Raw genomic sequence first — 16172 nt, forward strand, 5'->3', positions numbered from 1 at the left:
TGACCACTAAGCTACCATTCCCGATTACATTCATTTCTGGCCCTTCCATTGTGTGATGCAGTAGAAAGCCGATCACAGAAGATCAGAGGTTTGTTTCCGTGTCTCTCTATGGATGTAGCTGACCTCAGGTGGGGCAACAGTTACTGCACTGCACTTAACCTTAGCATTCCTGCATGAGGCAAGGGAGATTTCAGCCAAGGCTCCTAATCGCCGTCCAGTGATTGCTGCAGGAAAGTAACCACGCGAGTGATGAGAGCCTGAGCTCTGCTGTGCTGCTCTCCATGATTGAATAGTCAGCCAAAATGCATTATCTAGGCTTACAGATGTGGAATGGTCATTAGGACCTGGGACTGGAGAAGGCTGCTGGCTACCAGGAGGAGTCCCAGATTCAGGAACTAGTAGAGAAAATTTATTAAAAGAAGATTAATGAAGTCCCTCCATATATAAGTCCCTTTGAAAGCAAAGAACAGTTAGGCACACACGCATCGAGATTTAATTCGAGTTTATGTTTAGTCTGATGATCTCACTTTTCAGTCAGCAGCAGTATGCTGAGATCACATGCTGAGCACAAGAGATTGCCGCGCAGGTTTTTCAATGGAAGAATTGTAACTGTGACCAGTCGTCCTGTTTACTTGCTCGTGTTCTAAGGTAATGGGAACAATGTCATTACATTTATTGCAATTAGGGTTCAAATTTCAGTAATAGGTTGGCAGTTAATAAGCAAACAAAGTTATTTCTTCTCATAATCCCTGAAAAGAAACAAGAATTGATATAGCGCCATTCCTGACCTCGGGAGGTCCTAAAGCACTTTACAGCCAATGAAATATATTTGAAGTGTGCTCACTGTTATATAGGAAACGCAGCAGCCAACTTGTGCACAGCAAGCTCCCAAAAACAACAATGTGATAATGACCGGATAATCTATTTTTTTTAGTGAAGTTATGATGATTGAAGGATAAATAGTGACCAGGCCATCAAGAAGAATTCCACTACTCTTCTCTGAACTAGCCCTATGGCATCTTTTATGTCCACCTGAGAGGGCAGATGGGGCCTTCACTTAACATCTCATCCGAAAGATGCTAACTCCAACAGTGCAGCACTCCCCCAGTACTCATAGCATGTATAACCTAGGCTGGTATCCACCATAGCATGTATAACATAGGCTGGTATCCATCATCACATGTATAACATAGGCTGGTATCCATCATCACATGTACAACATAGGCTGGTATCCACCATCACATGTATAACATAGGCTGGTATCCATCATCACATGTATAACCTAGGCTGGTATCCATCATCACATGTACAACATAGGCTGGTATCCACCATCACATGTATAACATAGGCTGGCATCCACCATCACATGTATAACATAGGCTGGTATCTATCATACCCGACCTGCGTGAGAACACCAGCGGCAGGTCAGGGCCATAAAAGGAGCGGAGGTGTGGCGGCCCAGGAGCAGCGTGGAGACATAGCGCTTCAGGGAGCAGCGCGAGCAAGTGCAGGGGGACGACGGCAGCAAAGACTGACGTCATCAAGATCCAGGGTCGGTGATTGGAGCGTGGGCAGATACAGCAGATGTGGTGAGAGACTGTGGAGGGATGTGATCGGAACCCAGGAGAGGCATGAGTTCGGGGCCAGGAGCCCAGGGGCAGCACAGGCCAGCCCACACTGCGATATATGTGCGCACTAGGTCCAAGGAGCAGAGTAGGTCTCCAGTCGTCTTGGATAACCCTTGCCACTGGACCAAGACCTAGCTCTGTCAAGCCCATGTGGTCGCTGGTGTTAAAAAAATCCACGGACAGGCATCTTCCACCCTTCAGGATGCAGTTCAGGACCTGGAATATTAGGTCCTTCATTGAAACACCTGTTAACTCATCCTTTTTTGGCGTGGAAGCAAGTCATCTCGTTTCAAGAGACTGCCTATGATGAAGATAGGCTGGTATCCATCATAGCATGTATAACAAGGCTGGTATCCATCATCACATGTATAACAGTGGCTGGAATCCATCATAAGAACATAAGAACATAAGAATTAGGAACAGGAGTAGGCCATCTAGCCCCTCGAGCCTGCTCCGCCATTCAACAAGATCATGGCTGATCTGGCCATGGACTCAGCTCCACTTACCCGCTCGTTCCCTGTAACCCTTAATTCCCTTATTGGTTAAAAATCTATCTATCTGTGATTTGAATACATTCAATGAGCTAGCCTCAACTGCTTCCTTGGGCAGAGAATTCCACAGATTCACAATCCTCTGGGAGAAGAAATTCCTTCTCAACTCGGTTTTAAATTGGCTCCCCCGTATGTTGAGGCTGTGCCCCCTAGTTCTAGTCTCCCCGACCAGTGGAAACAACCTCTCTGCCTCTATCTTGTCTATCTCTTTCATTATTTTAAATTATTTTAAATGTTTCTATAAGATCACCTCTCATCCAACGAGTAAAGACCCAGTCTACTCAATCTATCGTCATAAGGTAACCCCCTCATCTCCGGAATCAGCCGAGTGAATCATCTCTGTACCCACCCCCCCAAAGCTAGTATATCCTTCCTTAAGTAAGGTGACCAAAACTGCACACAGTACTCCAGGTGCGGCCTCACCAATACCCTGTACAGTTGCAGCAGGACCTCCCTGCTTTTGTACTCCATCTCTCTCGCAATGAAGGCCAACATTCCATTCGCCTTCCTGATTACCTGCTGCACCTGCAAACTAACTTTTTGGGATTCATGCACAAGGACCCCCAGGTCCCACTGCACCGCAGCATGTTGTAATTTCTCCCCATTCAAATAATATTCACTTTTACTGTTTTTTTTCCCAAGGTGGATGACCTCACATTTTCCAACATTGTATTCCATCTGCCAAACCTTAGCCCATTCGCTTAACCTATCTAAATCTCTTTGCAGCCTCTCTGTGTCCTCTCCACAACCCGCTTTCCCACTAATCTTTGTGTCATCTGCAAATTTTGTTACACTACACTCTGTCCCCTGTCCCAGGTCATTTATGTATATTGTAAACAGTTGTGGTCCCAGCACCGATCCCTGTGGCACACCACTAACCACCGATTTCCAACCCGAAAAGGACCCATTTATCCCGACTCTCTGCTTTCTGTTAGCCAGCCAATTCTCGATCCATGCTAAAACATTTCCTCTGACTCCGCGTACCTTTATCTTCTGCAGTAACCTTTTGTGTGGCACCTTATCGAATGCCTTTTGAAAATCTAAAAACACCACATCCATTGGTACACCTCTATCCACCATGCTCGTTATATCCTCAAAGAATTCCAGTAAATTAGTTAAACATGATTTCCCCTTCATGAATCCATGTTGCGTTTGCTTGATTGCACTATTCCTATCTAGATGTCCCGCTATTTCTTCCTTAATGATAGCTTCAAGCATTAATCCCCACTACAGATGTTAAACTAGCCAGCCTATAGTTACCTGCCTTTTGTCTGCCCCCTTTTTTAAACAGAGGTGTTACATTAGCTGCTTTCCAATCCGCTGGTACCTCCCCAGAGTCCAGAGAATTTTAGTAGATTATAACGAATGCATCTGCTATAACTTCCGCCATCTCTTTTAATACCCTGGGATGCATTTCATCAGGACCAGGGGACTTGTCTACCTTGAGTCCCATTAGCCTGTCCAGCACTACCCCCCTAGTGATAGTGATTGTCTCAAGGTCCTCCCTTCCCACATTCCCGTGACCAGCAATTTTTGGCATGGTTTTTGTGTCTTCCACTGTGAAGACCGAAGCAAAATAATTGTTTTTAAGGTCTCAGCCATTTCCACATTTCCCAATATTAAATCATCCTCCTCATCTTCTAAGGGACCAACATTTACTTTAGTTACTCTCTTCCGTTTTATATATCGGTAAAAGCTTTTACTATCTGTTTTTATGTTTTGCGCAAGTTTACTTTCGTAATCTATCTTTCCTTTCTTTATCGCTTTCTTAGTCATTCTTTGCTGTCGTTTAAAATTTTCCCAATCTTCTCGTTTCCCACTAACCTTGGCCACCTTATACGCATTGGTTTTTAATTTGATACTCTCCTTTATTTCCTTGGTTATCCACGGCTGGTTATCCCTTCTCTTACTGCCCTTCTTTTTCACTGGAATATATTTTTGTTGAGCACTATGAAAGAGCTCCTTAAAAGTCCTCTACTGTTCCTCAATTGTGCCACCGTTTAGTCTGTGTTCCCAGTCTACTTTAGCCAACTCTGCCCTCTAGTCCCCTTTGTTTAAGCATAGTACGCTCGTTTGAGATACTACTTCCTCATCCTCAATCTATATTACAAATTCAACCATACTGTGATCATTCATTCCGAGAGGATCTTTTACTAGGAGATTGTTTATTATTCCTGTCTCATAGAAACATAGAAACATAGAAAATAGGTGCAGGAGTAGGCCATTCGGCCCTTCGAGCCTCCACCGCCATTCAATGAGTTCATGGCTGAACATGCAACCTCAGTACCCCATTCCTGTTTTCTCACCATACCCCTTGATCCCCCTAGTAGTAAGGACCACATCTAACTCCTTTTTGAATATATTTAGTGAATTGGCCTCAACAACTTTCTGTGGTGGAGAATTCCACAGGTTCACCACTCACTGGGTGAAGAAGTTTCTCCTCATCTCGGTCGTAAATGGCTTACCCCTTATCCTTAGACTGTGACCCCTGGTTCTGGACTTCCCCAACATTGGGAACATTCTTCCTGCATCTAACCTGTCTAAACCCGTCAGAATTTTAAACGTTTCTATGAGATCCCCTCTCATTCTTCTGAACTCCAGTGAATACAAGCCCAGTTGATCCAGTCTTTCTTGATATGTCAGTCCCGCCATCCCGGGAATCAGTCTGGTAAACCTTCGCTGCACTCTCATTACACAGGACCAGATCTAAGATAGCTTGCTCCCTTGTAGGTTCTGTAACATACTGTTCTAAGAAACAATCCCGTATGCATGACTAGATTCATTCTAACATGCATAACTAACATTTTGGGACTTATTCCTATATAGCATGGAAAGGATTGTGTTTCATTTTATGATATATGTGTCAGCTGTTCCTCTGAGTCAGAAGGCTATGAATTCAAATCCCCCTCTAGAGTCTTGGGTACAATATCTAGGCTGACAGCCCAGTGTAGTACTGAGTGAGTGCTGCACTTCATTAAAACGATGCTCTGTCCGTCCTCTCAAGTAAATGATCCCATGGCAGGGGAGTTGTCCCTGGTGTCCTGGCCAACATTTATCCTTCAACCAACATCACTAAAACAGATTATCTGGTCATTATCTCATTGCTGTTTGTGGGAGCTGTGCGTAAATTGGCTGCTGTGTTTCCTCCATTACAACAATGACTACACTTCAGAAGTACTTAATTGACTGTAACGTGCTTGGGGACGTCCTGAGATCTTGAAAGACTCTGTATAATTGTAAGCCTTTCTTTCTTATTTTTGTTCAGCTTATAAAGAGTTAACTCCCAAAGGTGCAACATTATTTTGACTTAACATTTAATGCCATTTAGGTTGTTGAATAGGATCATTCCCAGGTGGCACCCCAGGCAGGATAGTCATTAAACAGAAAATGCTGGAAATACTCAGCAGGTCAGGCAGCACCTGTGGAGAGAGAAACAGAGTTAACATTTCAGGTCGATGACCCTTCATCAGAACTGGAAAAGGTTAGAGACACAACAGGTTTTTAAGCAAGTGTAGGAGCAGGGAAAGGGGGGAGGGGAGGAAAGAACAAAAGGGAAGGTCTGCGATAGGGTGGAAGGCAGAAGAGATTAAGAGACGAAAGGAATTATGGTACAAGGCAAAAGGAGATGGTAATGGGGCAAGTTAAGAAACAAAATATGAGTCTAGATAGGGTGTAAATGGAAACAGGAAAAACAGAGAAAAAAACTTTGGGGCAGGGGTTAGCGTCTGAAATTGTTGAACGCGATGTTCAGTCTGAAAGATTAAATTATGCAGTTGTGCAAGTTAGGTTAGCTTTGAGATAATGGGCTAGAAATTTGGCGACCTTGCGACCGGGTTTTTGGTGCTATTTCATCTTTTTTGGCAAAAACCCGGTTGGCGGAAAATTCGGAGATGTTTTGTGGCGGCGGATTTCAAATGCCGCTGGAGAGAGGAGCGCCGATGTGCAAGTCTCGAAATCTCACTTTCGCCAAAAATTTGGCTCTGTGCGCACCAGTATTTTGCGGGAAAAAGACCGACAGGGAAAGAGCTGTGTTGCAGCCCTTGGGGCAACGGTAAGTATGAAGACCTGCAAAAAAGGGAAGTTAAAGTTTTTATTTTTTAATTCTTTTGCAGCGATTCACTAGATAAGTGCCTTGTGAATTTTTTTTTTCCAATTTATTTTTAGGTGTTTTTCCGCCTTCCCTAGGCCGAACTCGCAGCGATATTTGCCTCGGACTAAAGTTGTCGAGGATCGCGGTTTGTGCCGCGAATCCTCGTGCAATGCCGATTTTTACCGCTGTGCAAATTATAGCTTGAATTTATGGCTTCGTAGCAATAGTATTGCGGTAACGGTAATTTTGGCGAGAAAATACAGTTATCGCTGAGAACCGAATTTCGAGCCCATGTATTTTGTTAGCTTTGGAAATTGTTTTCATTCAATGTATCCAGCAGGGGACTTAGTTGAATGAACATGCAGGTGCTGTGGGCTCCCATACTATAGGAGTGGCATTTAATTCAAGATGGTGACTATGATTGACAGTTTGGTGTGCTAAACCTCAGTATGTTGAGTTGAGTTAAGATGAGTCAGAGACCCGTGTTTGTTTCCCTGTATGTCTGGTTGGCTTCTTTATTACACTGACATGAGTGGCAAGGGGAGTTAAAATATTGCCTAGCAAAGGGCTTGGCCCACATCCATCGCATTGGTAGCTGCTAATTATTTACCTTCTTAGCGTTGTTACCGGCAACTACTTCATGTCCCTTGTCTCCTGCTCAACATGGTTTCCAAGGTGACCTCTGGAACTGATCCAGTACTGTGATCAGTAAAATTCTTAGTAAGTTTTTTTCCCGTGGATTTTGTTGGAGAATTGGCCCGATGGTGGTAGATAAAATATATTCACACCCTTAAAACTACCCCTCAGGCTTCGAAGTTAAGCTGTGTGAATATTTGCATGTGAAATGTTGATGTTTTCATAAGCATTGCCTCTCCCCGCTATTTTAAAGGAGGCATTAGCTCATTTAAATAAACAGTTAAACTAGTGAACAAAGCATTAAGCATGCGTATAATAATGTCGCACAACAGAGTTTCAAGAGCTCAGCTTTACTGTTGCCAACAACCTTAAGGTTTTTGAAAGCCAGCCTTGTCATCATCTAATCATTACTTCGGGATATATCTTCTCCGCTTTTCAGTCTTGCAGTGATCCGTGACTTTTCCCCTCGGTTTCTCCATTTCAGTATATTCCTGGAAAGTATTTAGGGTCTCTCTCTGGAGATAGCAGCAGGGAATTTCCTCGGAGCTGCTCGTTCTCCACCAGCCGTTGGCCTAGAAATCCCGGTCGGCTGCTTCCCACGGGCAATCGACTGAAATAGGGTAAAAAGATGCGCATTTACCTGTTCCTGCTGCTCCCGCGAGAGATCCCGGTCCTGAGGCCTCCTCTCACTGTGCATCGGAGCGCTTGCACGTCAGGAAGACTGTAGAGCGGGAGCTGCAGTCACATGGCTCTAGGCAGCCAATCAAGGTAAAGTATATTCTCATCCATAATAATGCGAACGCCATAAGTTGGAGTTCCCATTATGATTGAGAAACCACCCCAAACACCCAAAACGCTAATAAAAAAAAGAAAAAATACACTACCTATTTAACATTAATTTGTAGTAAAGTTATTTATGTCTTATAAAAATATATATATTTTTTCGATTTTTAAAAAAGTTTTTTTAATTATGGTTTGAAATAAACTTACCGTAGTGCGGAGGGTTTTTAACAATAAAATGTGTTTTTAAAATGTAATTTAATTTTTTTTTGTGTGTTTTAAAACTCTTATGCCTGTAAAAGTAGGTTATGCAGTGAAGGTTCACCACACTGATTCCCGGGATGGCAGGACTGACATATGAAGAAAGACTGGATCAACTAGGCTTATATTCACTGGAATTTAGAAGAATGAGAGGGGATACCATAGAAACATAAAATTCTGACAGGATTGGACAGGAAGAGTGTTCCCGATGTTGGGGAAGTCCAGAACCAGGGGGCACAGTCTAAGAATAAGGGGTAAGCCATTTAGAACCGAGATGAGGAAAAACTTTTTCATTCAGAGAATTGTGAACCTGTGGAATTCTCTAAAACAGAAAGTTGTTGAGGCCAGTTCGTTAGATATATTCAAAAGGGAGTTAGATGTGGCCCTTATGGCTAAAGGGATGAAGGGGTAAGGAGAGAAAGCAGGAATGGGGTACTGAAGTTGCATGATCAGTCATGATCATAGTGAATGGTGGTGCAGGCTCGAAGGGCCGAATGGCCTACTCCTGCATCTACTTTCTATGTTTTTATCAGGCGCAAGAGTTTTCATGAAATTTGCTGGCCAAGATATGGGTAAATATTGCAATCTTGCCCTTGCAAATGTCCTTGCTCCCGTGATACGGATGATCTGTCAAGCTAGAACTTGACAGATCGAAAAAGCCGGTTTTCAGCGCATGTGCATTGTGCGCTGAAAACCGGCTTTTGCGATGCTTTCCCGGATCTGTACACACGCTGTAAGGACCTGGGGAGGCCGGGATTTCTGGGCCGTTATTTTGGTCAGAAGTGCAGTGCAAACCGCATAAACGGGGTTTCTGCCAAAGCTACGATTGCGGGCCGGGAGTAGCTCGAAGGGAACTGCTGGCCAATAATTCACATATTCGTGCAGCATTGGTGGTAAAACAGGTGTAACACTGACTAAAATAACGTTTATTTTTATGGAGTTCTCAGGCACAGTGAATCTCCCCCCGGCTGCACCCCACCACCCCGGTGCCTTTACTAACAGCACCTCACTGGTGGTCTGTGCTTTAAATGCCTTTGCTTGAACTTTATTATAAAATAATTAAATCCAAAGTTGGGTCATTAACTTGCTCTGTATGTTCTGTACAATATAAAATGGTCACCAAAGTGTTTCATGCAAAGTCACAGCAGTTTTCTGCTCGACCGTCTATAAAGTATTTCAGGTGGAACAAGGAGTGCAGTATCAAACGTGGCAAGACAAACAACACACAGGTGCTTTCACTCTGGAATGCAGTGCAGGCGGCTGCTTTATTTGCAAACAATTTCTTAAGTATGTAAACCATTCTGTTCCATGAACATCTTGTCCATCACAAACTCATTTCGCATGTCAGAACCATTGACGTGACAGGGGTGAAGAACAAAGACCTCCCTTTATGACAACTGGGTAGAAAGTATTGTCGGCAAAGGTTACTGCAGAGGAATCCTCTCTCTGATAGTTTAACTCAAATGGGTTAATGGTTGTTAAAATAGCGAAGGAAGGAACTACTCCCATTCAATGGCAGCAGGTTGAGCATGTTCTGACGCAGAGATAAATTCAGTCTACTATTCCCCAACAACATTAATCCCAGAAGGCCAGCCCCGACTGCGTTCATGTGATTTTGTCCATTTGCTACATCAGTTACCCTTGTGACCTATCGGAGTTTAAAAAAAATATATTCATTGACTGGATGTGGGTGTCGCTAGCAAGGCCAGCATTTATTGCTCATCCCTAATTGCCCTTGAGAAGGTGGTGGCAATCGCCTTCTTGAACAGCTTGACGGCTGTGAAGATGGCAACTGGATTTGACGTCACCCAAATCCAGGTCGCTGATTGGAGCGCGGGCAGGTACAGCAGGAGTGGCGAGGTAAGGGCGGAAGAGCGGCGAAGGAGTGGTGAGAGATTGCAGAGCGACATGATCAGGGTCCAGGAGAGGAGTGCATTCGGGGCCCAGGGGCAGCATGGGCCAGCCCACACTGCGATGTGTGTGAGCGCTCGGTCCATGCAGCAGAGCTGGCCTTCAGTCATCTTACATAGAAACATAGAAAATAGATGCAGGAGTAGGCCATTCAGCCCTTCGAGCCTGCACCACCATTCAATAAGATCATGGCTGATCATTCACCTCAGTACCCCTTTCCTGCTTTCTCTCCATACCCTTGATCCCTTTAGCCATAAGGGCCATATCTAACTCCCTTTTAAATATATCCAACGAAATAAGAGGAGTGGACATTAGCTTTCCTTCCCTTTAGAATCTTGGGTAATCCTTGCCACTGGACCAAGACCTAGCTCTGTCAAGCCCGTGTGGTGGCTGGTATGCATCAGCCACCACACGTTAAAAAATCCACGCGCAGGCATCTTCCACCCTTCAAGATGTAGTTCGGGACCTGGAATATTAGATCCTGCATTGAAACACCTCTGAGCTCATCCCTTTTTGGTGTGGAAACACGTCATCTCGGTTCAAGGGACTGCCTATGATGATGATGATGATGATGAACCACTGCAGTCCTTGTGGTGAAGGAACTCCCACAGTGCTGACTTTGTTACAACTGATTGGCTTGCTAGGCCATTTCAGGGTCAATCACATTGCTGTGGGTCTGGAGTCACATATAGGCCAGACCAGGTAAGGACAGCAGATTTCCTTCCCTTTAGGACATTAGTGAACCAGATGGGTTTTTCTGACAATCCGGTAACTTCATGATCACCATTACTGACATTAGCTTTTTAATTCCAGATTTATTTAATTAACTGAATTTAAATTTTCCCAGCTGCCATAGTGGGATTTGAACTCACGTTTCTGGATTGTTAGTCCAGTAACATAACCGCTATGCTACCATACCCTTTAAGGTGAGATTGACAGGTTAGTTTAATAGGTTGGCAGTTTTATAAAAGAAAGAAAGACTTACATTTATATAGCGCCTTTCACAACCACCAGACGTCTCAAAGCGCTTTACAGTCAATTAAGTACTTTTGGAGTATAGTCATTGTTATAATGCGGAACCAATTTGCGCACAGCAACTCCCACAAACAGCAATGTGATAATGACCAGATAAACTGTTTTTGTTACAATGATTGAGGGATAAATATTGGCCAGGACACTGGAGATAACTCCCCTGCATATCTTCGAAATAGTGCCATGTGATCTCTTACGTTCACCCGAGAGAGCAGACAGGGCCTTGGTTTAACGTCTCATCCAAAAGATGGCAATTTGTCAATCGTGGAGGAACTTGAGCTGAAGCCGTCCAAGCACATAACATTCAGCTGTTTTCCCATCAGGCCAACCTGGATTCAAACACCAGGTGGCTCTATAACACAGTTCACTTGATCAGCACCCTAGCTTTAATGGCAGTCCACTTAATTGGTATCGCTGCAACTGGACTCTATCAACTTGCTCTGCCACCGATGCATTCATATATTGTCCATAAGGTGCACTGCAACAAGTCACCAAGCTGTGCTTTCCAGCCCTATGATTCCTAACCCAGGAAGGATAGGAGCAGCAACATCATGGGAACATTGTCAACTCCAAAGTCCCCTCCAAAGTCACACACTACCCTGACTTAAAGATACGTCACCATTTCCTTCATCGCCATGGACAGGTCTTGTTGTGTATTATGCTGGTACATTAAATGTAGGATAGGTACAATGGTGCACCATAGAGGGCGCTGTGGTGGGAGACCTGAAAGTACCTGCACTAGGCAGTATAAAAGGCTGCCCACCACACCTGGGAGGCACTCTGGAGCTGTTCCATAAAGGACTAAGGTCACAGCAGTTAGACTTATACCAGACCGTGTGGAGTCAGTGATTTGTGTGCTACATACATCACTTTGGCAACGAGGAAGTGGACGAACTCCACGCAACCATGGCTACTCTGGGCTCGCTAAAGGATTTTACGGTGGGCAATGATTGGGAGGCCTTTACGGAAAGGCTCGAGTACTACTTCACAACAAACGACCTGACGGAGGACACGAACGCACTGAGAGAGAAGCGTAAGGCGATATTGCTTTCCAGTTGTGGCGATGAGATTTACTGCCTCATCAGGGATTTGTTGGCACCCGGGAGCGCCAGGGACAAGTCATATGAGGAGCTGATCGCACTTATTCGTGACCAGCTGAAACCGAAGGAGAGCATCCTCACGGCCAGATACAAATTTTGCCATCACTGCAGACCCGAGGGCCAGGATGTCACCAAATATGCTGCGGACCTCAGGAGACTCGCGGCGCCGTGTGATTTTGGGGCACACCTTGACGAGGCTTTGCGGGATGTTTTCGTCATGGAGATCGGCCATGAGGGCCTCCTTCACAAGCTGTTAGCCATAGAACCCACAGTCACCCTGACAAAGGCCATCACCATCAGCCGGGCGTATATGACCTCGACTTGCAGCACCAAGCAAATAATCCACACAGTCTCGAACCCGGCAGGCACTGTCCACAGGGTAGCGCCCACCACGGACAAAACTGCAGAACGTGGCTCTGCCCAGGGCAGAGAGCACAGACCTCGGGGTCCTGGAACTCCGAGTCCGCCGAGGGGGGGCCAATCAAGCAGCACCATGCTGGCGCTGCGGAGGAAGCCATAGGGCTCACCGGTGCACGTTTGCGGAGTACACGTGCAATACCTGTCACGTGAAAGGCCACCTTCAGCGTATGTGTAAAAGAAATCGGACTCTCCTTGTGGCTGAGGAGATGGTGGATGATCCACTGTTCAGTGAGGAGCAGGCAGAAGAATATGAGGGGCTGGGACTGTATACGTGCACCGACGATTCGTGATAATGGAAGTAAAAATTGCGGAGTCCCAGTGAGTATGGCAGTGGATACGGGATCGGGTCCGTCGTTGATGAGGCAAGAGAACTTTTGATAAACTGTGGGGTAACCCGGCCACACGACCCAAGCTGGTCCCGGTCACGGCAAAGCTGCGTACCGACACCAGGGAACTGATACCTGTTCTCGGCAGAGCGGATGTGCAGGTATCTCACGGGGGCGAGACGCACGGTTTACCTTTATGGGTCATCGCAGGCGATGGGCTAACGCTCCTCGGCAGAAGATGGATGGGAAAGGTCCGTGGGAGCTGGGAAGACTTCTTCACTCCTCCACAGACTGCTGCTCCCCAGGTGTCCAAAGAGCAGCGCCAACCGAGCTGGAGCTGCAGCCTAAATCCACACACAGGCGACAGCAGCCCAGAACTCCTGACCCCAAGCAATCCTGCATCCTCAGCCTCCGCAGACGAGCAGACCCTGGAAGAACAGGTTTGCAGGTCAGCCTCCACTCAAAGTTACAGGTGCGGGCCCATTGCTGGGGTGCGGGCCGGCGGGGCACGACAGGCGAGAAGCGGGAGGCCCTTCGATGGCCGGCGGACCCACGCAGCGGAACAGTCGGGCGGCGGCAGCGGCCGCGATGGTGGCGGCCACGTCGGCCGCAGGAGGAGTGGCCATGGTGGGAGCGGAGGCTGCGGCGGTGGCGGGCGCGGCAGCAAGCAAACTGGCGGACGAGACGGTGCTGCCGCTGATGTTTTTGTTCCTCTTTCTGTTAATGAAACGCCGTGCCGAGATTGAGAGCACCAGCATCGCGAGGCGGAACGACGCGCAGAGGAGGCTGAGAATGAGGCAGTATTTCCAGCAGCGCCAGAGGAAGATGATCTTGGACAAATGGAGAGAACTTTATGCTACAGTTGGCTGTACAACATGTGACCTGGAATTAATTGATTCTGGCATCGGGTGCCTGAAATGAAGAATGGTGAACCCGGATTGGAGAACGATCTCTTCAATTTCCTCCGAGTTGTCGATGGTGTCGGGGGTGATCAGGGCCAGCGTGCTCTCTACGTACACCTCTGCTGGTACACTGTACTTTCTCCATAATTCACTCACCTCTGCTGGAAATACCGCACCTTTCCTAAAAACACTGCAAAATTCCCTTTCCCTCCTTCCTTGTTTCTTTTTCTTCTTTCTAGGCCAGCAGAACACCTAAGATGGCGGCGCCCAACGGAAGCCTCGTGGGAGCCACAAGATGGCATCTTTAAAGGGAAATGCTCCCGGGAGTCTTAAAAGGGCCACACACCACTGCGGTCCCCACAAAAAGACTTTTGGACTTTTGTAGGGCTAGAGCGAGTCTAAGTGTGCTATGTGAATGTAGGCTGATGGATTTATGACAAGAAATAATATTTCAATGCTGAATGGTCACTGTGTTTAAATTCAGGGATGTGGATCCGTGACCAACAATACCAATGGGCTAATGCGTTTTTCGATTTAGGGGATTCAAGCAACGGCTTTTTGAACTGCGGGGGGGCGGGCAGTGATGTTGTGCATTGTGCTGGTACATTAAATGTAGGATAAGTACAATGGTGCACCATGGAGGGCGCTGTAGGGGGAGACCTGAAACACGAGGCAGTATCAAGGGAAATCAGGGATAGTATTAAAGCCAAGGAAGTGGCATACAAATTGGCCAGAAATAGCAACGAACCCGGGGACTGGGAGAAATTTAGAACTCAGCAGGGGAGGACAAAGGGTTTGATTAGGGCAGGGAAAATAGAGCACGAGAGGAAGCTTGCAGGGAACATTAAAACGGACTGCAAAAGCTTCGAGAGATATGCAAAGAAAAAAAGGTTAGAAAAGACAAATGTAGGTCCCCTGCAGCCAGAATCAGGGGAAACCATAACGGGGAACAAAGAAATGGCAGACCAATTGAACAAGTACTTTGGTTCGATATTCACTAAGGAGGACACAAACAACCTTCCGGATATAAAAGGGGTCAGAGGGTCTAGTAAGAAGGAGGAACTGAGGGAAATTCTTATTAGTCGGGAAATTGTGTTGGGGAAATTGATGGGATTGAAGGCCGATAAATCCCCAGGGCCTGATGGTCTGCATCCCAGAGTACTTAAGGAGGTGGCCTTGGAAATAGCGGATGCATTGACAGTCATTTTCCAACATTCCATTGACTCTGGATCAGTTCCTATGGAGTGGAGGGTAGCCAATGTAACCCCACTTTTTAAAAAAGGAGGGAGAGAGAAAACGGAATTATAGACCGGTCAGCCTGACATCGGTAGTGGGTAAAATGATGGAATCAATTATTAAGGATGTCATAGCAGTGCATTTGGAAGAGGTGACATGATTGGTCCAAGTCAGCATGGATTTGTGAAAGGGAAATCATGCTTGACAAATCTTCTGGAATTTTTTGAGGATGTTTCCAGTAGAGTGGACAAGGGAGAACCAGTTGATGTGGTGTATTTGGACTTTCAGAAGGCTTTCGACAAGGTCCCACACAAGAGTTTAATGTGCAAAGTTAAAGCACATGGGATTGGGGGTAGTGTGCTGATGTGGATAGAGAATTGGTTGTCAGACAGGAAGCAAAGAGTAGGAGTAAATGGGTACTTTTCAGAATGGCAGGCAGTGACTAGTGGGGTACCGCAAGGTTCTGTGCTGGGACCTCAGCTGTTTACATTGTACATTAATGATTTAGACGAGGAGATTAAATGTAGTATCTCCAAATTTGCGGATGACACTAAGTTGGGTGGCAGTGTGAGCTGCGAGGAGGATGCTATGAGGCTGCAGAGTGACTTGGATAGGTTAGGTGAGTGGGCAAATGCTTGGCAGATGAAGTATAATGTGGATAAATATGAGGTTATCCACTTTAGTGATAAAAACAGAGACAGACTATTATCTGAATGGTGACAGATTAGGAAAAGGGGAGGTGCAACGAGACTTCGGTGTCATGGTACATCAGTCATTGAAGGTTGGCATGCAGGTACAGCAGGTGGTTAAGAAAGCAAATGGCATGTTGGCCTTCATAGCAAGGGGATTTGAGTACAGGGGCAGGGAGGTGTTACTACAGTTGTACAGGGCCTTGGTGAGGCCACACCTGGAGTATTGTGTACAGTTTTGGTCTCCTAACTTGAGGAAGGACATTCTTGCTATTGAGGGAGTGCAGCGAAGGTTCACCAGAATGATTCGCGGGATGGTGGGACTGACATATCAAGAAAGACTGGATCAACTGGGCTTGTATTCACTGGAGTTCAGAAGAATGAGAGGGGACCTCATAGAAACGTTTAAAATTCTGACGGGTTTAGACAGGTTAGATGCAGGAATAATGTTCCCAATGTTGGGGAAGTCAAGAACCAGGGGTCACAGTCTAAGGATTTAGGACCGAGATGAGGAGGAACTTCTTCACCCAGAGAGTGGTGAACCTGTGGAATTCTCTACCACAGAAAGTTGTTGAGGCCAATTCACTAAATATATTCAAAAAGGAGTTAG

Source organism: Pristiophorus japonicus, chromosome 1, assembly GCF_044704955.1.
Source record: "Pristiophorus japonicus isolate sPriJap1 chromosome 1, sPriJap1.hap1, whole genome shotgun sequence".
NCBI classification, from domain to species: Eukaryota; Metazoa; Chordata; class Chondrichthyes; family Pristiophoridae; genus Pristiophorus; species Pristiophorus japonicus.